The sequence below is a fragment of the Rhagoletis zephyria genome, unplaced genomic scaffold (assembly GCF_001687245.7).
Source record: "Rhagoletis zephyria isolate East Lansing unplaced genomic scaffold, Rhagoletis_zephyria_1.1 Rzeph_scaffold_02703, whole genome shotgun sequence".
NCBI classification, from domain to species: domain Eukaryota; kingdom Metazoa; phylum Arthropoda; class Insecta; order Diptera; family Tephritidae; genus Rhagoletis; species Rhagoletis zephyria.
This window is the reverse complement of record NW_016159787.1, coordinates 4100-26375: the sequence shown is the minus strand read 5'-3', so window position 1 is coordinate 26375 and position 22276 is coordinate 4100. Positions and strand designations below refer to the sequence as shown.

Below are 22276 nucleotides of genomic sequence, written 5' to 3'. Positions count from 1 at the left end.
TATGCCTATAAAGAGTGCATGAAAAAAACCACTTTTTTTTTAATATTCGAAAAAATGTTTACTGAAAAAAGGCATATATACAGTAGGGCGCAAAAATGAATAAATGGTAATTTTTTTTTTAATTTTCAAGGTTATTAAAGCAAAATTTTTTTGTTTTGTTATTTTGTTATAAAAATATGGTTCGTGATTTAACCAAAACTATATATTTAAATCAAACTATAGAACTTCAACAACTTTCAACAAATTTTCATAAAAATTTAGAACTTTTCAAGCTGAATTTTAAAAATTTTGCGTGCGCAGTTTTATACCCTGTAAACTTTTAAGCCGCTGATTTTTTATATTTTTTTTTTGCTGACGGCTTTTGTGGATTTTTTCATATAGATAACACGTGCTATTTATAAAAATTGGCATTAATTTTTTTTCTTCGCCAAAGTCTTGGGCAATTTCTACCATACAAAATTCAAGGTTATATGGAAAACATCGCAGAAAGGTGTCGGCAAATGAAAAATTATTTAAAATCAGCTCGATTTTTAGCCGCTTAGAACTTAAACTCTGTTATACAAAAATTCAACCGACTAAAAAAATTGCAAACACAAAAATTTTATATAAATTCAGATTAAAAAGTTCTTAGTCAACATTTTTTTTATTTTTTAAGCTCTCTATAAAGCTTGAAAGTTTGATATGTATATGGTTTACGTTAAAGCATGGCCCAAATTTTAATAAAAATATAACAAAAAAAAATATTTGTTAAAAAAAGGTGAAAACAAAAATCGCCGTATACTCATTTTTGCTTACCACTGTGTGTGCATATAACACATATGTATTTACATATCACCGATGCATTTGCAAAACCACCCATCGATTAGTTGCGAAACCGCCTAAATTCCCGTTGTGGCAAAAATAAGATTTGGTAATCCTGAACTGCAGCTATCGAGATATATGTATAAAAATCGTAAAATCGTTTATTATTAAACCAATAGTTTTGTAAAATAACAGCTAAAGAAAATACCGCATATTAGCCGATGCCTTCAAAGAAAATCCGTTTTTCCGCTCTCCTGTAAAATTTGAGTGCCGTTAAATAAGCAGTTTTGAAATTGGTCGATGGGCGGTTTTTCAAAGCCATCGACGATATATGTAAATACATACATACATATGTATACAGGAAGGAGTTGTTTTCCTCTTCTATAAAATTTGCAAAATGAGACTTAGCAACTTTTCACTCTAAACTAGCGATATGTGTAACTGAAAAGCTTACATGAATATATTTACATATACATACACATCTATGACAGATTCCAAATACACAATATAAATAAATATATCTCTTAAACCTAATTTTTGATCGCAACCATACTTTCGTTGACATGCAATTTTCCACAGATGTGTATGTGTGAGTTTTTTTTCGGTAAATTTTTTTTTCTTTCCTGGAGCTCCCCAAAATTTTGGCAAAAACCTTTTTTTGTTCGTTTTTTATTATTCCTCATCCTCTCAGAGGTATATTTAATAAAAAAAAAAGTCATATTCCTAATGTAATACTTCTATGTATGGATAAGTATTGGTGCAACAACAGCTTGTCAAGTGTCCCACTCGATCCCATTGTGGCGACAATGGCAACACTGCTTCAACACATGCAACATCATAATTAACTTTTTGTCTCCATCATCACTCACTTTTTTACTCTTTTGCTTCACCTGATTCAACTCTTTTCATACAAACATTAAAGTCTGCAAGCGTCCCATTCGTCCGGGGCGTAACCTGCCGCAGTGATTCCAAAATGGTCACTGCACACCTGCATATTTGTTGTCATAATTTTATTTTATTTTTGAATATGCACTTTGTTTTCTTTGTTATTTTAGTTGGCCTTACATTGTTTTTATTTTTTTATGCGGATGGTTGATTTTTGTGATTCCTGCTCGGCATTCATTTGGTTAGCAGACCGTAAAGAACGGCGCAAATAAATTACATACATATGTATGTTTGTATGTATGTACATGCATACATTTGTATGAACATATTCACATTCATTTGTGAATTATACATACATACATACGTATGTATATATATCTACTTAAATAAGTACGGATGTGCATATGTTGAATCATGCATTAATATGTATTTTATATAAATGGATTTATATTTTTTGTATGCATATTAAATGACTGTAAACGCATACCGAGTTTGAAATGTGTCGTCGAAGTGATTACAATTTACACGAAAACTGATGTTTTAATTACTAATAAAAAATGCATTTTATTTTATAATTATGTGCAAATATTTCACTATGTAACGCATTTGTGTTAGTGCAATAAGTACCGCAATCACTACATACATTCGAACATTTTTGATGCCATATATTAACTAGTATTTTTAACTGTATATATAACTAAAGGTCCGTATTCAAAGTTAGACATTTTAAGCTTTTTAGTAAAAAAAAATACTATAAACAGTTAAATCAATGAGTTTAACAGACTTTAGCGTAAAGCCGTGGTTCCTTTTACGCGCATACGTATCTACGCTTAAAATCTGCATGAAGGACTTAAGTTAGGAATCCAAACCAAAGTTTTACGGTATCCAACGCATTTCAAGCATTAAGTGCTTTATTCAGCTATAGGTTTTATATGTCAGCGTGAGCGCTGAAAGCCATAATACCTAAAATGCTTAAGGTCATGCCAGATCAAACTTTGTGGCTTTGCGTGACATTTATTACTTTGCCAGCAGAGCGGAAGACGCAAAAAGTATGCTACAATGAATGCCACGTTAATTTTATTTATATAAATACTTTTAAAAATATCAGCATTGTAATTAAATTTTATGTCTCTGCATGAAAACTCGAAATTGAGAGAAACAAAATAGAAATTTTGCCAGAATATGGTCAACGCGCACAAAAAGGTAAGGAGTTGGCCATATTTTCCCTTCACGCTGCAGCTAAAACTGTCTACATATGGTTCGGCATGGTTCAGGCATTATCATACATTTCATCTTGTCTGTCAAAGCGAACCTGCCACGGGAAGCGAAGCCAGCGTTTTATGTAACATAGCCTTTAGTGTCGAATTCAGACGGCATAGCTTATGCATATAATCTTGCATATGCATATGCGCATAATAATTTTACCCTTACAAACGGCAGTAATGCGAATAAACGAACCGGGTTCGAGTCCCACGGCCAGTAGAATTTTCATTTATTTTGTTTTCATTCTTTTTTTTATAAGTCCTACATTTTTTCGTTGCTTTCAGTTAGTTGTTGTTGACTTTTTAATAAAATTCCACTATAAAAATTTAAATTAATTAAGAGTAAAATAAAAAATGTGATATAAAATAAAGCAAATGAAAGTAAAATAAAGTAAAATTAAATATATAAATCAAATAAAATAAAAAAATAAATAAAATAAATAATAAAAACCAAAAAGTGTTTCGCAATCCCTCCAACCGAGGGTTGAACCTGGCAGCTACAGGCTTGTAGCCCGCAACTCTGACCACTCGACTACAGCGGACGAGAAACTCGCCGGCTTTGTTTGCTTACTTGTACAAAAGACAAAAGTTAGCCGTTTTTACCAGTGTTGTCATCGAAAATTCCCCTGATCCGAGTTAATTCCCAAAAATTTCGTGCATTTGTTCGGTTGCTTATGCGCATTTTAAAGAGGAAAATGCATGAGGCAAAGCAAATAAAGGCTGTTTATGCAAATAATCGATCCCGTTTGTCAACCGTTTAAGTGTCAACTTTTATATGCGCATAAATATGATCTCTCCTAGGATTGTTCTATCAAACAAAAAATAATCAAAAAATATTTATAGGTCACTCAAAGCGGTCAAATTCTTCCATGCATTATATATGAAAAAAAAGTTTTCATAGAAATAGTAGAGTTCTTGAAAATTAATATTTTCCGATCGGAAAACATTATTTATTTTCAGGAACAATTTTTTAAAGGTCCTACAAAAAATGCATAATTGTTAAATAAACAGTTGGGTATTACTATTGGAAGGCTTATGAAGAAAATTTGTTTTTTTTTCTCATACATATACGAGGTCCAATCAGGTTGTTGTTCTTTCATTTAGCCTTTCACGCTATACGCTCGAAAAGACTTTATATGTATGTATGTACATATGTATGCGACGTTTAATAGGCTAATCCATCGGGAATTTACACTTGTGGAGTGGTTAGATTTCGTGTAAATCGGGGACCTGAATTCTAGTCCTCAAGCTTCCACTTGTTCAACCATACTCTATAAATGTAAGAGTAGAGATGCCCCGGAATAGCTCATCTGGCAGGCCCTTTGCAACAGCGAGATTTCAATTCGTCGATACCTCGTCTCCGGGCTGTGCGACACCGATTCCGTCATCATCGACTAGGTATTCGGATTCATCTTCTCCAATAGTTTAAGAGCTGTCACCAGGGTTGCCAACTTGGCTCACACCGTGTCATTCTTGGCCCTATTTTAAATCGAATGGCACTTGATTTTTCAATTTAGCACAAAGTGCCAAAATGGCACTTTTGAATAGTAGTAATATTTCAACACATTTTTGTGAAATCCTTGGTGTCTACTTCCTTTTCTCAATTAAAATTGCCTAGTTTCTAAAGGTTATTCAACTGGTTTATCTTATTTTGGCATTAGACTTATGTCTTAGAAATGTTTTTCTTATTTTATTGCTAAGTGTGAAGGGTTAAAAATGATGGCACCTTATTTGGCACTTTTTTATCCTCAATATGGCACCTCATAGCGAAAGATAGTTGGCAGCCCTGGCTGTCACCATTCGGAAATGTGGAAATTGGTTCGCTCTATAATCTGCGTAGGTTCTGGACATCGGTTACTGGGATCTTACAGGAGTTTGCCCTGGTCTCCAAACTTTCTGTAATTCTAATAGAATTTGCAGGTATTTTCCTTTTTTTGCTTATTTTCTTCAAATTATTTTCGATAGAGCCTATGATTTTAGTAGCATCATCGAGAATTCGTTTTGAAACAGAAATAAAAAAGAAGAAACCGATGAGAATAAGAAAGCCATTACACAACTCTTCTTGTTTCAGCAATTCCAAGTAACCCCATTTCGAAATAGTATGAGTAAATGTGAGTACTTTCTAAAAACACCTTGAGTAGTATCAATTATTAATTTTAATAAGTGCAGGCATAGTTTGGATAAGTCCCAAGATGTTTATGGAATTACCGTCCTTCTTCATAGTCAGAGCAGCACCTTCTTACCAACTTTGTGAAAAATATCACTACAGCACACTTTCGAGTTCAACTCTTCTCACCCCTTTTTTTGGATCTTGCAGCAGCGCAATAACAACAAGGTACAGTTTTTCCTTAGCGTATATGATCAACAAAAGTAAAACGTTACGAGCTTTTAAGCTCACACTTGAAGACTAAACTTGGTTTTAGTCTAAAAAATTAACATTATCCAGCCCCTATTCAAGGTTTCACCTGATAGGTCACGTGTGTGATCATCGCGCATACCGTGCCATTGTCAGCATTTGTCACACTAAAAACAGCGGCTTACAAAATTGAAGAAGTTTCGCTCTGAAATAGGCGCAAGCGTTATGCGATAAATGTCAACTATCTATTTGAAGATTAATGGAGAGAAAATTTCAAAAGCATGCAAGTAAACAAAGGCTACGTAGCAGCCGTAAATTTCTTCGCAAAGCAGCAGCTGAATGCCTAATGAGGGAGATCGGCCAATAACACCTTTTGTCAGTTGTCGAAACGGTGACCACTGTGTGAAGTATGGCTTGCTGCTTGAACGTAGCATTTGCTATCTGCTTCGGTGATTTGTCAATCACATTGGTGTCACAAACAAGCGAACAGCAACTGTTTTAGGTGGTTGCCGCAATGGCAGACGAAAGTTGATTTTTGAAACTTGGAAGACAAAGAAATGCCGATTTGTTTTTTTTTGTATTTGAACTTTAGTTACCACATAATTTATCACTTTAAATGGCATACTTACAAAGCCTTGTGGTGTATGTACGAATTCAAACTTACGAATTAATTAAAATTTCAAGAACGTCATTCAAATTAAGAGCAGAGGAAACAAAATATCACCAGTTTTGTTCTAAATACTTCAGCCACTCTGCAAATGCCGCCTTGTAATAGGCATAGCACATGCATACTTATGCGAAGTCTCAGTCGCCCTCAACGCGTTTGCACCAGTTACGCGTGTGAATTTTTAAAATACTCAATACCATAGGAAAACTATCAATTGCACATAGTCGCGTGACGGGAGGCAGCGGTAGGTGAATAATAAAAGGTGCCGAAACCCGAAGGACAGCCTGTTAAAAAAAAGCCCGCGAATTCCCACAGCCTGTCATGCGTCTATTGGCCGCCGATACAGTCGGTTAATTGGCCAGCTGTGTTTGCGCGATGGCTTCACGTGCGCTCTAAATAAGCTTTTCAACCTTCCGTTCTACGTTTTCAATTCTCAATTCGAAATGCATTCGATAATCGTAAAAGTTTGATAAAGCCGGGTGGGAACCTTTCAATAAAATTCAGCGCAAGTACCGTCATAATTAAATTATTAACAAGTAGACAATTCACTACGTATTAACTACAGTTAAAATAGCAACACTTACAAAAAGCCTACAAGTTTGTATGTTTGTGAGTGAAGTACATACATACATACATACATGTGTATGATAGGGTTAAAGGTGCTTGAGAAAAGGCAACACTGTCCAGTAAATATTGAAGTCGACAACGATTTTGCCGGCGTCACAGCTAAAGCCACTGCCTTTACATGGCTTACCACAAGTACAGTGGGTTAATGTATGTAAATGATATGCAAATTTTATGTATCGCCAACAATGATCTACACAACATAATTTGCCCGGCTCAAAAACGTTTTCCCTCTGCTACTGTCGCTAAAACCGTTACCGACCGCACCGTGTAGAATAACACATTTACGGTGTTGCTGTTTCTATACTTATTGTGCGTTGCGGTTTTTCACCCTTTTGTTTCTTTAACTCCAATCAAGAGCAATTTAGCTGTTGAACATATGAAGTCATAATGCAATTTAAATTGCATATTTTTAGGTTGTTTAAGTGAAATGCCTGAAATGTTTGCACTAATGCAGATAGAGTCAGCACACCACATGCATATATACATACATACATACAAACAATAGATTGCACATTGTATGTACATACATACTTGAACTCTTCCACGTGAGACGAAGAGTGATTCAAAAATATTAATTTTGAATTTTTGAACACAAGGAGAAGGTTTGAATTCTCCAGAAATCGGCACGGCTGCGTTAATACGCAGTACGAGACGTTTTCTATATTGCTACTATAGGACGCCACAGGACCTGATGGTTTTTAAGATCCGACTGTAAATGCCGAAGGTGTCAGAAAAAATTCTAAACTGGCGACTCCTCCGCTCGCCCAAAAAAAAATATCGAAATTATCTTGCAAAACTACTTTGGACTCAGTGTTCTATGGCGAAATTTTTTCCGGTATGGCCTAATGTACATACATTTCGACGGCTGAGTGGAAGATCGACCAATCTCGGCACCCGGCTCGTAAGCTCTTCAAGAATTTGGTTGAAGAACGTCCTATTTTGGAATTTGATTAAAAAACTCCCGATCTCCTAATTTGATTTATAAACACCCATTCGCAGAATTTTGTTCAAAAACGCCCTATCTCAACTGAAAATACATATATTTCAAATATGTTGAGAGACGTCGTCTGAAATAGGACGTTCTTCAATCGAATTCTGGAAAGTTTTATGAGATAGCGAGCTTTCAAACTGGCGGTCGAGATAGGTCGATCTTCCACTCAGCCGGCGATATGGTTATTTATGTAAATATTCGGGATAACAAATACAAAGCCAAGTTTTGAACCACCCTTTTTAACGGTAAGCTATACACACACATATGTACATATGTCCTCATGCCCATAATAATGCATACATATGTAAGTTTTCTACATTGATATTAAATTTGGAATTTAAAAGCAACAAATTACGAAGTAATTTTGTGCAAACCCTATTTGTTCGGACTTTTGTTAATAACCCCTTTTTGTTACATTTCATCGCGATGGCTATTCCCTCTGCTGGAGTTATATGTAACCTCCATTTACTTAATCTACTAATGTATGAGTGTTTTACGAACCTGATATGTACAAATGACTCTATGCATATTACTACATACATACATACATATAAATTAAAATCAAATAGCTTTATTTGAATATTTAATGCACTAATAGGGATACAAAGGCATGATTGGTGGTAAAAAAATATCAAAGAAAAGCAATGGGTTTGGTGGTTCACTCACTCTCAACTTTGTTGTACATACATTGTACATACATATATGCTACAGGTAGACACTGGTAGTGAAATTTTCCGACAGAAAATGGCAGATAGACGAAAAATTTAATATTACGCTCAGAGATAGCAAAATAAAAAAGAATAAAGAATCGCTGGGCTCGAAGAAATCAGCAACATGAATTCCTAGCTAGTTATTTCTTATTATTTTTTGAGTAACTATCTGTAGGAGAACATACTTAGTACTTACCAAAAGCAGAGTAGAGGTACTACTTCTTAAGGCTCCCCATTTCTAATCTCTACATCGTGGGTCTAAGAAGTGTGTAGTCAGTGTAAACCCCATTAGAACAGTGATCGTAGCTTTTACGAGGAAGTACAATGTAAATTTCTATTTTTTGTGATGTATTGTGGAACGATTTTCCGTTATCCCTTGTCAGATTTTTTTGAAGACAAACCGTTGACGGCGTTGTGCCATCTTCAGTGTAATTTTTCGTTCCATACTTTAATTAAACCACCCTCCTAGAAACTAAATAGAATAGCTTCAAAGGCTTATTTTGTAGTGGGCATTTCCCCAGGCTCCTGCTTGGACAGGTTAAAAACGATTTTCATCAACGATGCAAATAACAGATGGGCCGCGGAAGCAACCTGTCAGAAAATCTGGTCAGAAGATGATAAAAAGTGATCTAAACTTCTAATACACCCTGAGAGCTTCACTCTAAAAGAGTGGTTGTTGGTGTCACAGGTAGCAGAAAGAAACGAGGACGCCATCTCCTGCATATTTTATTGTACGTTCAAGATGGTTATGTATTAGGGTAATCGACTCGGTTTTTTCAAACCGGTTTCCACCGTTTTTATACCTTTCATGAGCATGAAATGGTATTATAACTTTGGTCCGATGTTTGTAAGTACCAGAATAAGAAGAGATAGACCCATTAAAATGTATACTTATATGATCAGATCGTCGAGCTGAGTTGATTTATCCATGTCCGTCTGTCCGTCTGTCCGTCTGTCTGTCTGTTTGTATGCAATCTAGTCTCTCAGTTTTAGAGATATCCGGATCAAATTTGGTAGGTGGGTGTATTTTTTTAATGTATTAATCATTTGTCGGAACCGGAAGAATCGGACCACTATAACATATAGCTCCCATACAACTGATTGTTCAGATATGAGATTTTTCGTTATAACTTCTCCATTTATGCAGCTACAAACATGAAATTTTGCAGCACTTGCACCCATTATCAACACAATGCTTACGGTGAAAATTACCAAGATCGGTTCACTACAATCTATAGCTCCCATACAACTGATTGTTCAGATATAAAATTTTTCGTTATAACTCCTCCATTTATATAGCTGGGAACAGGAAATTCCGCACTGTTTTCAATAATTATCAACAGAAAACTTACAGTGAAAATTAAAAAGATCGGATAACTATAACCTATAGCTCCCATACAACTGATTGTTCAGATATGAGATTTTTCGTTATAATTCATCCATTTATGTAGCTAGGCACATGAAATTTTGCACTGTGGTCACTCATTATCAGCAGAAGACTTACAGTGAAAATAACGAAGATCGGGTCACTATAACCTGCAGCCCCCATACAACTGATTGTTCAGATATGAGGTCTTTTATCATATCTCCTCCATTTATGCAGCTAGGAACATGAAATTTCGCACCATTTTCACTCATTATTAACAGAATACTTACAGTGAAAATAACAAGGATCGGGTGACTACAACATATATCTTCCATACATCTGATTGTTCAGATATGGGATTTTACTGTAAAACTCCTTTATTTGAACAGCTAAAACCGATAAATTTCGTAAGATATTTTATAAATAATAATACAAAGTCTACTGAGAAAATCGTCAAAATCTATGCTGTATAAGCTTTATCTCCTATAGCACTGATTGTTCAGATACCAGTTTTTGCCATATATCTCCTTTATGTAGGAAACTAAACCCAATAAATTGTGTTACCGGTTTACATACCGATCACATAGCAGTGAAAATCACTTAGATTGGTGCCATATAAAGTATATCTTCCATACCTCTGATTGTTTAGATGCGATTTTTTATATAAGTATGTAACTCCTCTATCGATGTATGCAGATGCATTCAAAATCAGTAATCTGTCAAACTAAAATTTGCAGATGTTCATGAAAGGTATGAAGCTTTCGGCATAGCCGAAGACCGCTGCTCTTACTTGTTTTTTTTTGAAATCTTGATTTTTCGAATACCGTCGAATGAACCATATTTTTTTTTCGAACAAACCGGTTTTTTCGTCTCATACAAATCTTAACCTCTAAATAAAAGTTTTGAGTTTTTCAAAGTTTTTACGACTTTTTCCAGTTCAAAGGAAACCCCCAAATAGCTTTAAGTTTATATCCTAGGTTAATTGGGGGTGAACAGGATATCATATTTAATTCCAAAAAGGGAATATTTGGCGTTACTACTTATGAAAAGTAAGCAAAAATAAACTGGGCTTATCCGGTTTTTTTTTAAGTGTCAAAATAAGGAAATGTTTTTTTTTGTAATTGCAATTTTTCGAATAACTCAAAAACCGGTTGTATAAAGTATCTAACACCCTAGTATGTATTTATCTCGGCGCAATTGTCCTGAAAATTTTATCTTGATGCTAAGTACATATCGCACACCGTCTGCAAAAGGGACACAACTCAAAATTACACGTTTGTCAGAAAATGCGAAAAACTATTTCCTTAGCGCATGATAATAATATGCGCAAGGGAATTCTCACCTTAGGTTTTTTTAACATATTAAAACAAAAATTTGCTCCAGCATTTGCTGAAAGGTAAATAAAAGCTCTGTGTACATTTCTGGTGCATAATTTCAAAAATGACAAATTTTGAGTTGTGCCTCTTTTAAAGGCGGTGTTCGATATGTAGGCGGTGGCAAAAAAATCTACAAAAGGCATCGAAAACCAAATGCACTTTTGAAATTATTGAGACCGAAGCTGAAATAATAAGAACCTTAGCGCAGTTCTAGGAGCCAATCAAGCGAACGCATCCGTACACAAACACTTAACTGTTGTTACTCGAGTGCGACATCATTAAGCGAAAAGCAAAAACATTTCAGAGCATTCGCAAAGCTTTTTTTTTTTGCAGCTTCAATGACTTTCAAGTCTCTAAAACTGCAGAGAACAAAAATAAACTGAAATGAAATAAAAACAGTAAGGGAAATGGTAAGTGGCGGATAAGCGAGTGACGAGTGGCGCGTGGGGTGGAAGCCGGATAAGTGGCGCTGAGATGCAGTAATAAAAATGGCGTCTGTTAAATGTCAAAAGCAATATACTTTCATGTGCCTCAGAAAAAATAACGGAGGACGTAAGAAACAGAAATGATGCTGAAGCAGCAGAACCACTTGAAGAAGTCGCTGGTGTTAGCAATAGACGCTCCTTCTAGCCATTCAAGAACCGGGCATTACACAGTTATATGTACTCTATGCATGTATGTATGTACATATGTATGTATGATACGATTCTCCACCATTCTGCATCCATGTTTCAATAGAAGTACACTCCATAGCATCGCAAAGCGGTTGAAGTTTTCATTATCTACTTTTGAATGGCGACTTTATTTAAGTACTTTTTTCTTATGGTTGTTAGTGCCTTCTGTGCCATTGAAAAAATCGTTGTCACCATTTTTATTTAATTGTATGTCTACTATTGGTTCATATGCTCCTCTCATATACATATATTACTGTTAATTTCAGATGCCTGCAATTAAATTCAGCGATAATAAGAACAAAGCAAAGAAATGTTGTGGCTATCCAGCGACAGTGGTGGTAAAAGTAAGAAAATTGAAACGTTAATTTATGCCACATAAGCAAAACCCACAATTTCGTCCTCTTCATTTTATCACCACCACAATAAACTTTACTTGTACTATCTAAGAGAACTTATCTTTATGCATTTGTTTCACAGCGGGTGCTCTCCAGATCTCCTAAGGCATACTACAAACGCCCATAAACACCAGAAAATCGTGATTTTATGTTAAGGCAATATTTTGCTTTTATTTAACTAATTTATTTTCTTCTCATCTCGCTAATTTTCCAACTTTGTGTACGTTTTCATGATTTTTGTTGTCATTGATAAGCAATTAATTGCACTGTGCCGCTTGCAATGACAGATTTTATAAGCTCGTATAAATGCTCCCATGCTACTGGTATAAATATTAAGAATATTATTTCAGAGAAGCTTTACATTGTTCATTGTTACATTGATTTGATAAATTTGTTATGAAAAGCAGCAGTTTAATTCAGAATATGAGTGAAAACGAGACTTAATAGCGTTCGGAAAAATCATAGTTAGCTCCCCTCCTACTGCATAAAAGGAACTTTCTCGAAGTTATGCCTTGCAACGCTTTTGGATTTAATTCTATTGCTCCTTAGTCCAAAGTTGCCCTATACATTTATCTTACCGAAAATCTCTGCCCTTTTCTAATCCCCGGGGCGGATCAAGCTGTCATGCGACGCTTTCCAAGGATTAAAGTTTTTTCGTTTAATAATCACGGTATATATCTTTCCATATTTTAATGGGCAGAAAAAGTGTGTGGGTACAGGGTTATTCTGAAAACTGAGAAGTCCCAAACGAATGGTCTGTCCTTCCTGTGGTGCGTCAACGAAAATATTATAAAGCATTTTACAAAGACGGATCTCTTACTACGAATTGGCATCTAAGCAAGAAAAGTCCGAAGATAATGACGCAAATAAGCTGCTTCAAACAAACGAAGCTGTATACGAACCCGAATTTTAAGCAATCNTAAGCAAGAAAAGTCCGAAGATAATGACGCAAATAAGCTGCTTCAAACAAGCAAAAGCTGTATTACGAACCCGATTTTCACGCAATTAATTTCGTGATAATAATATTCTGGTATATTTTACTGCGTTTGAAAACCAACGAGACATACTTTCATTCAAAGAAATTATCACAAAAACTTTTGTCGCAAATAATGTTTGTACGTTACGTCTCAGTGTAAAAATTAAATGTTTGCTAATGTATCGCTGTGGTCTGGCGGTTAGAGGTGCGCACTACCACACGGTATGTCCAGAGTTAGACAACTAGTCCGAGAAACATAAAAAAAGAGGTATTTCTAAAGCCCTGGCAGAGCTGATGACCCACAACCTCCGGAAGCGGCAGAGGGATATAGAGAGGTGGGCGACGCCATGAACATGGAGGTCGACTCGGCGCTATCGTATGCTAGAGTATTGGAGGCAGGTCCTCGGTAGAGTAGGTAGGTAAAAGTGTTTAGTACTTCATGCAGGAAGACTCTTGAGAGCGTGTGTCTACTGATGTTTCGTAAGAGTAGAGAAACCACCCTGGTGGACCGCTGAGCTCCCCGGTTTAGGTTCACCGAGCAGACGACTCTTTAATAGGGCCGGTAGAAGTGGCTTGTCTTCTGATTTGGTTTTTTATAAAGTCGGACTTGTCTTCTGATTGGAATACATAAGTGGAAATTAGGAGAGAGCGTGAAAGAGTCGCTAAAGCTTCTCCTTGATGCTCATTTGCCTTGCAACCCTTCCACACGAAAAATCTCGATTGGGGCAACGCACACACCTTCTGGATGAACCTGACATGGCCTTCGTGGAAACACTTCAAGTCGCCGCGATCCGATGGCATCATAATGCGGAGCTGTAAAAGGCTCTGGAGGTGTCGTGCAATTGGCTGGCTCCTATTTAAGTGCACTGCATGGGGACCACGTACATCCCAAAGCTTGGAGGGTTATCAGGATTGCGTTAATTCTGAAGACCGATAAAGACTCTCATGCTTCCCCTAAGGATTTGATGCCTTTCGGTCTGTTTTTGAAGAGGCTTATTGACTTGGACATAAGAAACGGCATGCCTCGAGGCCGTATTTCGAGAGCTCAACATGCTTATTGCAAAGGAACGTAAGTGATTAACGGTCCACAAACATTAGTACAGTGGATACAGGAAGCCTTCTATCACAAATCTTGTGAAGCCTTTCTCGACATCGAGGGGGCCTTCAACAATTTACTTCCGGAGGCAATAGTCTAGTCTCTTGATAATTTGGGAGTTAAAATTAACCGAATAAGGCTCATATAGAGCTTATTTCGGGACGGAACTGTCATGGCGGAGCGCCTGCACTCAACGTAGAGTCAATGGGGCCACTCCGCCTGCTCGTGATGGCGGCCTCACCTCCACTGACGTTTAACGTCATGTTGAGCATTGCGCCTGTGGATATTACATGCAGGATTGTCGCAGATCGACCAGGTTTCCGGCCTTCTGCAGCGTCTTTCAGGCAGACATGGCTGCCATCAAGGAAGGGGTAGACTCAAGGCTAAAGAGTTTGACGTCAGGCGACCAGCAGTGCCCTGAACGCTATGGTGGTGCGTCAGAGTACTTTTTAATAGACCTGACAAGGAAAGCCACCCTTGAAAAGATATCATCGGATATGAAGCAACTAGGACGACTCTGTCCTCTGCGGTTCACTCTTGGAGGACTGGGCCTCGTGTGTCGATGGACGTTATTTCCATTTCGATAGGGAAAACGTCAGAAGCTGAGAACAAATATGCGCATAATATTGAAGCCTAAGAGCAATAAGAATTTACCAGTGATTAGCTAGAAATACCGTTCGATTTTATGGGTATACTGCAGAAGGAAATTGGACGCAGAACTAACTACTGTGGATAATTTTCTATAAGTTAAAAGATATTTTATGAAAAATTAGAGTGACGTTTAAAATATCGTTCCATTGTGTGTACCATGATAAAAACATAGCAAGGTAGAACCGTTCTCTCAATTTGTCGGCCATGATTTTTTTTTGAAGTTTGCCAACATTTTAAAATCATATAAAAGTGAAAATAAAAAATTGAAATTGTTCGAAATTGTTGTTGCTTGAGATTGAAAATGAAAATCTGTGTGTGAGTTTGTGAGTAAATTTAAAAATTATATTGTTTGGAAACGTCAAGAATTTTAAAAGTGACTCTCAGCGGTTCTACCTTACTATATTTTTATCATGGTGTGTACTTTCCGATCTTAATACAAAATTACAATCAGTATGTTTCAATACAACAAAGCCAAAGGAAATAAAATGAACCGGCTTGGTTTCCTTTTTTAGCAAAAAAAGCACGCGGGCATTTTTGCCCTTTCGGAAAGGAATTTAATTCCGCAGTCTTTATTGCCTTTTGCCGGTGGACCTTATTTCCATTTCGAAAGGGATATAATGCCCGCGGGCTTTATTTCATTTTTTTAGGAAATAAATTCTACGGGCGTTATTTCCGCGGGCCTTATTTCACTTCATCTAAAACAATGTATCGCCCCTATAGTCAATACATTATAAGATATATGAAGATAATTTGTCGCGTGCCGCTTTACAAAACCAGGAATACAAGAAAACCAAAAGCAGAATTTGTGTCCGTGCCACAGGATTTGGAGCAGTGACCAACAAGTTCGTAGTCGAAGACGCTGCAGCAGCTGTTGAGATAATATGGAAAAAATACATACTACTTAAATTTGTACTCAAACTTTTTGTTTTGTTTTTGTTTTTGTTTCATAAATACACATTATCCTTCGACCGTTTAGGAATGCAACAATTCGGTTATCCCAATGATTCGGCTTGAAATATTCGGCTAAACATTAACCGCTCGCTTACATTGCGATGCAGCTTTTCGTTCAATCGTAGTCGTTAATTTTTTCGTGGTAAAAAAAGTTAATGCATTCCCGATTTTCCCACTGGGTTATATCTTACTTATGTACAAACATGTATGTACATAGTCGATACATGTATAAACTATAGGTAATACAAAAATACATACATACAAATGTACACATATGATATTTATCATGTAAGAATGGAAAAGCAACCGCATTTGTATTAAATATATCACAGCCACGCCTTCTTATAACTGCTACCACAATCGCCCATTTACATTTGATTTTCAAGAAAATGCTTTACTTACACAATTCAATTGCAAACTGCATAATTCACATACATACAAATGAATGGACAACAATAGCATATCTCAGAATATTTTTTTTTTTTAGTATTCAACACAGCGTCAAACCGCACAAATCCTCATCAATCATAATCGATCAGCGTTTTGTGGTATTAGCGTGAAATTGCGAATTCACGTGACAATAATGCGAAGGATGGAAGGATCAACGAATTGGACGTTAGAAATTGTATTTCCACATAACTGGGTACATTAGCACACTTAGTATGTGCAATCATTGATTGTGAGAGAGTAGACGTTTTTGCACCAAATCCATCAACAACGGTTATGTACAATTTTTTATGCAATTAAATATTCATGTCTCCGAATCGGGGTTTAAATGAATATTTGTATGTATGTTATGGAAATGCATTAATCAAAGGGATAAAAATAATATATTGCAGAGGATTCTTCGTATATTCTATATGTAATTGCAATGGAAAATAATGCGCTGTGGCTTATCACTTTCGTGTAATCCATTGTTATCGTTTTCCTTAAAGTTTCATCGAACGAAAATTTAGAAAAAAATTTGGAAATAATGTCTTTTTTCTTAACAGCGGTCGCCCCTCGACGGGCAATGGCAAACCTGTATTGTAATGTATTTCTGCCATGAAAAACAGCTTCTCATAAAAATACAATCGCCGTTCGGAGTCGGCGTAAAACTGTAGGTCCCACCACTTTGTATGACAACATTAAGGCGCACGCCACAAATCGGAGGAGAAGCTCGGCCAATCAGTATCTTATGTGTAAGCGCCAATCAATTATTATTATTCATCAAACGCGTGGTTACTTATTCATGGCGTAAGAAAAACATTTAGGGAGTTTTTTCTCGCACTGCATTTTTACGGCGACAGTCGAAATTTCCTTATTTCCTGGAGCCATTAGGACTACACCGATCATAGTTGCCAACTTAGTGCTTTAAGCACTAGATTTAGTGCTTTTTGAAAATTAAAACGCCAAAAAAATGGTTTAGTGCCTAGTGCCCTTTTTAGTGCTTTTTTCTGATCTATAATTTCTGAATTTACAAGAATCTACAAATTTAAATGCACTAAAATGCAAACCATGATTGATAAAAGATGAAGTTGCAAACCCACGTTCTTGCATTCTTGTTTAATTGTATTCGCGTTGAAAATGCTAGCACGCAGGTAAGTTAAGTATTTACTTTTTTTATTTTCTTGATTGTTGATTATTACACAGTTCGAAAAATTTTAACTTTTTTTGCCACCTGAGTGCATCGGTTTTTGTAGATTCTTCGGTGTTGAATACAAATCTAGCTGCAGAATTTCTATACCAAGTCAGACTTTTGAGATATCCTAGCCTCTAAGTGTAAAAACACGGTTTTTCGCAAAATTTGAGGTTATATTATAAAACAACAAATCTTTTCGCACATTTCTACTTAGGGTATCATTAAGTATTACTCTTCCCCTTTAAAACTCAATTTCGTTTGTTGCGATTCGATTGTTCCTTCTCCAGATGTACCAGTTTTAATGTGCAGTACTTCGGTATTACTTCGCAAGCATGAATGTGTATTTATTTATACATTTAAATATTGTTTATTTTCTTACTTTTGTTTACCACAAACTGTTATAAAAAGAGTATCCTTTGGTTAAAAAAAAAATTTTGTGCTTTTAGTGCGGTAAAACGCTCTTTTTCCAAGATTTGGTGCTTTTTGAAACTGAAAGGATGGCAACACTGACACCGACGATGGCACCTCACACCATTTCGCACATGCCACCGATAGATCTTGTAGCTAAAATTATGTATATCGTTTACAACTGCCATGGAGCCTTATACTTTTAATCATGGTACATATATTGGCTACATGATTCCTCGCTGTTGTTTCTAACAGTCTCCTAATGTTAAAATAGAGGACGATGGTTGAAGCAAAGGTGCAGAAATAGTTTTAAAGTTGGTTCAAAAATAGAGAGCTAGGTTCGAGCAGCCGTATATTGGGCGTAACTTGAGATCTGTAGGTCTTTCAAGTTTCTTTAAGACTGAAATTTTTTCAGGTAGAAACTTCTTGGACCATGTGAATTATGAAAGGTATTTGGGCTCGGGGCTTAATGCTTATAAACTAACGAACAAGAAGTGCAGGAAATGTAAATCCGAGGGAGAAAAAAAAGCAGTGTTGCCAGAACTTTTTGGACCAACCGGCTAAATTGGCAAAATAAACGGCTAAAAACGACTAAACCGTTTCAACTAAATTTCACATGTTTTATTTAAATAAATCACAAGTAGAAAGACTAGTTCTTGGAGAGAAGTTGCAAATTCAAGCTGGAAAAAATGTTGCCGGCAAGAATTTGCAATTAGGAAAAACATATGATTGTAGCACATGGTTGGATTTTCTAGCGACGATAATTTTAGTAAACAAGTTCGTTAAATTTAAAAATTTACAAACTTGAGCGATTTTAAAATGAAAAATGTAAGTAAATACTTGTTTACTTATTTTATTTAGATAATTGCAATGATTTGAAAGGTACTCGGCTGAAAAACACTGTATTCGTAATCAGAATGCAATCTCAACCAGAGTCGATATATGGAACCCGACAGTTACTACGACAAAGAAATTGAAAAGTATATTGAAGAATGTGGGAATAATAAGAAATATATATGTAGATCTTGTTTTTTGCCCCTCTGAAAGAATTTTAAAAATTCTATACAAATTTCTTATGTTTGAACTGCTACCGTGGACACTAGCTGGCAGGGAAACTTGCAAATTCCTGCAAATTTGCGTTCGGGCAGAAATTTGCGAGTTTCTCTACTTGAGAGAGAATTTGGGAGCGTTATTTCTTACTATCTGATATTTTGAAAGATAATTCTCGCTGAATTTTCGACGAACAAACGCATTACTTCCCAGAGAGCTTTACTTTACATAGAAATTTGTGCTCTTTTATTTTCATTTTGACGCATTTCAGTGTTGGTTCCTTAAAAGTTGGCCTTCGGTTTTTGGAATTTAAATAAGTTCCCAGCAAAAAGAAATTTGCTTAAAAAAATACATATATGTACATAGTGCTCGAAAATATCTATTTTTCCCTTACCTTAAACCATTAAGCGTGGGCAACAATGATGTTTTGTAATTAAGGCAGAATTGAATATGCGATATCTGGGAACACAAGAACTGTAATATTGATTCTATGTGTTGTATCCAAACACAAACGACTTGAAATTAAGACATTCATAGCAAACATTTTATGAAAAAAAATCCCCGCTACGGCCTTCTTTAGAAAAAATAAATTCGTTTCAAATAAAAATAAGCGAAATCGGCCCAATTTTATATAACCCAGCCTGCCATGAAAATTTTCTCCGCGATATGGCTATTAGCCACTTCTAACAGATTTTGGATCGCTTAGTCAAAAATTGAAGCATATATATTTGAGTTTTAAGAAAACAAGGCAAATAGCAAAATCGGCTAAGGACGGCTATTTTTTTTTTCTTTGCAAAACGGCTAACAAATCGGCTGCCGGCTAAATCGGAATTTCTCCGGCTGTTTGCTATCGCAGCCGGCTAAATCTAGCCGGAAAACAGTTAAAATGGCAACACTTAACAGAAGACTGAATAATCCATTAATGTCCAGCACTCGCGAGGAGAAGTGTCATATTTTTCGTTGAAGCTCAACTACAGGGCCAGCGGTCGACGATCGCCAAAGAGTCTGAAAGTATATTTGGCATACGATTTTCACGAGGATAAGTTCAAGCCTCATACACATATCTGGTTGGTTGGTGTTGTGAATAAGACCGCTCTACCCAGTCTAACCTTATTCATAGCGGACCATCAACATTCTACAGTGGTTTTTATATAGCTCTTAGCTGAATATATTTGTGACCTCGAATCATTCAAAAATTTCATTAAAAGAAATTGAGTTTGTAATCTGCGAGGTGGCATAAAGCTCCTCTAAAAAAATAGTTTCTGTTACAGGTTAGTTTGGTATCTCTCTAATTTTAAGACCCGCCACAATGTTAAAACTTTAACTCAAACGCTCTATAAAAGTTTCTTTAACACCTGAGGATTTTGAATGTTTCGCGTTGTAAAGGTATACAAACAATCGAATTGATACACATGTACATACGTATAGGTACATACATATATATGTACTAGGAATGTTGATCCCGGCCTTTTTATGGCCCCAAAAAATGTCGGGATTCTTAGCAAATAATCCCGGGATTTGTAATTTGCACTGGTGGCAATAATAGAAACTCATTTTCTTGACAAGTATTGGCTATATATATTTTTTTTATTTAACAATTCATATTTTTTTCATAAATGTTTAGCTCATTATACATATACCGCGATAGTAAATACTACACAAAAAATCAATACAATTGCGAAACCATGGGCCAAATATAGTAAAATTGAGTTTCTAGTTTTTCACTCTAACGGGAAATTAAAAAAGGAACTCTGCAGAATTTAAACAGCTCCAATTTTCTTGTGCATAAGGATTGAGAAGTATTGAAAATGTTCTTTCAAAATTGTATCCTTGAAATTTCGCAATATTTGTTTTTGAAAAAATTATATGTTAAGGACTGATATAAACTCGATAACATCCTCGAATTTCGTCCCTCTAACTTTATCAACTTAAAAAAATACCTATTCGTCCTTATGAATCCTAAAAATTTTAAATATTTCTTTAATTTAGTACCCATAATTGTATTCTATATTGCATCGAATTTTTTAAATAATTTTTGGAATTAATCTATCTTTGAAATTAAAATAAATTCTGACGTCAGAGAGAAAAATTAGCAACGCCTCTTTAAATAAAACCGTAGGTTTCAAACAAATTTATTTATTATTTATTTTATGATAGGAGAGCTTCTCAAACAATATAAACGCAATTTTCTCGATTTAAATTGTTGAAAAGTAATGAATATCCATTTTTTCATGGCAGCAATAATTAATAGGTCCACCAAAAACTTACAAAAACCCCTAAAAATGCAATGGGGGGACCAATAAAAAATAGTTTGTATTAAAAAATGGTTAAATAAACAATTGGGTATTATTATTGAATGTCTTCTGAAGAGAACCAAAGTTTTCCGATCGAAAAATAGCGATTTTCAAAAATTCGATACCATTTCTACGAAAAGTTGTTTTATCCGAAATGAAATACATGGAAAACTTTGAGCGCAGTGAGCGACCTCTAAACACATGAGAACATAAAAATTCCGATTTTACTTTTTCACCTGCATTTTTGGTCCACCCTAATGTACATGCATATGTGATCATATATGTAAGTATACAAGTATAATGTGTAAAATATCCGACAAAGAAAAGTACTTGTACAGAACGTTGTCAACATTTGCATTTCAAAACTTTTTGAAATGACATTTCCATGCAACATGTTAATGGCTCTTTCAGTTTGCGCACCTTTTTATGTTTTAATATTATTTTTTGCCGCTCATACATACTCACCTTTATAGCTACCTGTATATGTAAGTATCCTGACAAGATGAGCGAGCATTGTATCCACTAATGTATGCAGTTATTTTTATAGAACTAAGTATACATATGTATGTACCTTCATACATAGATTCATATGTACATTTGACCACACTTTCTATGAGTGTGATGATACCTGAAAAATCATCTTCTACTCAAACAACATTCAAATAATTCCTATATGTTTGTTGTGTATGTACATTAGAGTGGTCCAAAAAAAAATTTCCTAAATAGGGTTCGGCGCATCTTCCAAAATATTTTCTCTTGCCGAAAGCGGTGCTGGTGGCAAACTTTAAGTTTCTAAGTATAAACTTAGAGGATGCTCATGAAATGATTATATTTTACTCTGGAAGTATTTTGTACATATATTAACCAAACAATTGGTTAAGAACCAAAAATCATTTCAAATTTAAATTACGCCAAACAGACGTAACCTTCGTTTTCACCGATGAAATCGATGTCATCGACAATCGCCAGCAACTGTACGCACTTGTAAAGTTAATAAATTACACGAAACGGAGTCACCGTGTCTGAAATCTCGCTTAGTATCAAACGGTTCGGAGAGGTCCTTCTCAATTCTGAATTCTAAAGCTACACTGATAAGGCTCAATCAGCTCGTTTACGGTG

The 22276-nt window shown here is 35.6% G+C and overlaps 1 long non-coding RNA gene across 1 annotated transcript; it reads left to right on the top strand.

The window, feature by feature from the left end:
• Nucleotides 1-140: 140 nt before the first annotated feature.
• LOC108367498 (uncharacterized) lies at nt 141-22060 on the top strand. The gene is made up of 3 exons (XR_001848260.1): nt 141-152; nt 11073-11076; nt 21955-22060. It is a non-coding gene; the product is annotated as an uncharacterized LOC108367498 (long non-coding RNA).
• The last annotated feature ends 216 nt before the right edge of the window (nt 22061-22276 follow it).